Source organism: Meleagris gallopavo, chromosome 9, assembly GCF_000146605.3.
Source record: "Meleagris gallopavo isolate NT-WF06-2002-E0010 breed Aviagen turkey brand Nicholas breeding stock chromosome 9, Turkey_5.1, whole genome shotgun sequence".
NCBI classification, from domain to species: domain Eukaryota; kingdom Metazoa; phylum Chordata; class Aves; order Galliformes; family Phasianidae; genus Meleagris; species Meleagris gallopavo.
Genome location: NC_015019.2, coordinates 11,619,466 through 11,621,663, shown reverse-complemented (window position 1 = coordinate 11,621,663; position 2,198 = coordinate 11,619,466). Strand labels below are relative to the sequence as shown.

The following is a 2,198-nucleotide window of genomic DNA, read 5'->3' as shown; positions in this document are numbered from 1 at the left end:
AGCCGTGACGGGGCGGGCGGGCCCTGTGACACGGTAGGGCGGGGAGAAAGGCCGCTCCGTACGGGGAGCCGAGCGTCGCTGCCCGCTCCTCGTCCCCAGCTGAACCGCCGCGAGCCAGAACGTGAGGAGGTGCCTCAGAAAGTGAGAAAGGCGGAGCGGCTGGTGCAGTGCCTGCTGCTCGCGGCACCGCTCCTGATCACAAAATGTCCGGTAATTAATGAAGATGAGCAGCTGGCACGAGGGCCACCGGCTGGTACTTGTTTGGTTGATTGCTGAGAAAATGACGTTTTTCGGCCATTCAAATATTCAATTTCATTCCCGTTACGACACTCATTATCCGCCTGCGCCTGGCCCGTGGTGTGGTGCCGGGGTCCTCCATCTTCTCGGCCCAGCAGACACAACTCACCCGCTGTGGAAGCCCCATAGCAGAGGCTCAGCTGTGCTCCCCTTCCTACAGCCCAAACCCAGAACTTTCTTACCCCGCCACACATGAACGAGTGGTTGGGTGGAGGAGAAAGCTGCACTGGTGTGACTCCAGCCGCTCTCAGAACAGTTTGGAAATCCAACATCAGGACCTAAGCCCTCATTTCCATCCAAGATTTTAAATTAAGGACTAGAACAAGAGTAGTGCAAGAGTTATTTACACGTGCTCAGCTGCAGCACCAATGCATGCTGCTACATAGATAGAGCTTGAAGATCACACAGCAATATCAGCCTTTGCAAAGGAAACAAACTTCACTCTTCCACCTTGAACACTGAAGATGAATTAGTGCTGGACAAGCCGCTGGAGGATTCCCAAGCAGCACAAGCTAACCTCAGGCCCTTCAGAGGAAGGCCTGGTACTGCTCAGGGCAGCCTACAAACTGGAAGAATCACCCCTGTGAAGTTCCCATGATATTACACTTCCCAGGGTGTCAGCGCATTTCAGACTGAAATAATGAAGTTCACAGCATCAGCTGAGTGCCCAACACAGTACATGCAGCAGAATAAAGAGCTCCAGCACTACTGCCTTGGAGGTGGAGGGCATCTGCCATGGGGATTTGTTGCTGCTAGGGCTCCCATGTGTGAGCAGGCTGGTAGAGAAATGACTTCTTGTGATGTTAAATCCTCTCCTGGGAAGAGGCTGCTTTATGTTAAGCAAGACCCACCAAATCAGGCAGCTCCATTCCACCATCAACATGCAATCACTTCCCACACCACTGAGTGATTTCCAAAGCATTGTTCAGCCAATTCAAAGAATGCCAAGCTTTAGGGATCTGGATGCTTCCCCTGAGAGACTTCCTGCAGCCGAATGAATAGACTCCACAACCTTTGAAATGCAGGATGTACTTGTGTTTTGCAGACAGCAACCTGTGCAGAGCTGATGTCACACTGACATTTTGCAGGAGCTTAATAGTGACCAGGAGTCTGAACCAAAGCCAATGGCCCACTCTGCCAAGGGTGTTTGGAAGCACACACTCTTACATTTGCCTCCATTTCAACAGCAATGCTGGAATGAAAGAACTAGCAGTTAGCAGAATGTATCCCTGATGAAGGCCGGCCAGGCGTAACAGTCACTTCCAGATAACATGGGCTGGGTTTCTAGTCTCTTCCATGGTCAGTTTAACAATATTTTACCAAACAGATAGCAATAGTTTAATATTAGCATGCATTTTTAATTTAAAAATCCTGCACAATCATAGGCACTCAGCCAAGAGAGATACTTAAGCCCTCAGCAGTAACATGAATCACTTTTAGTAAGAGTAAAATGACATTTAATGATACTCCTTGAGCAGAGAAGTGGGATTTCAGACTTCAGGGATTTTTGTCTGGGAACATGAAGTGCAACTCCTGCCTGAGTCATCCACAAGCACGGCCACTGGGGAACAGCCTTTGCGTTTACCCGGTGTCAGGGGATGGCACAGGGGTGCAGTGGAAGTGACAGCCACATCTAGGTAGTGTTAGGGCATTTGAATGTGGCTGAAACAATCTCCCGCTGCTCTCACCACGCTGCACAACCAAGGAAGTATCTTTAAAAGTACCTCTGTGGGAAACAGGTCTTATACACAGCTGAAGAACAACCTGCAGCTTTGCTCAGATCCTGCTCTGCCATCACTCTGATGTGCCTGGTGCATAGCAGGAGCTGAAGACTCCTGGTTTTCTCTCCTCCTTCTCTTACTATCTTTCCATACAGATTTCAGAGACACTTTGCAAGAAAA

The 2,198-nt window shown here is 49.7% G+C and overlaps 1 protein-coding gene across 3 annotated transcripts in view; it reads right to left on the bottom strand.

Annotated features, from left to right (window-relative positions):
• Positions 1 to 29: 29 nt before the first annotated feature.
• Positions 30 to 2,198, bottom strand: part of ASB12 (ankyrin repeat and SOCS box containing 12) — a 21,489-nt gene continuing 19,320 nt past the window's right edge. Inside the window, exon 4 of one of the 3 annotated variants that reach the window (XM_010715336.3) lies at positions 30 to 2,021. The gene's annotated coding sequence lies outside the window, so the exon portion shown is untranslated. The remainder of the gene's footprint in view (positions 2,022 to 2,198) is intronic. The other 2 variants (XM_003208408.4, XM_010715337.3) reach the window with 2 other exon arrangements.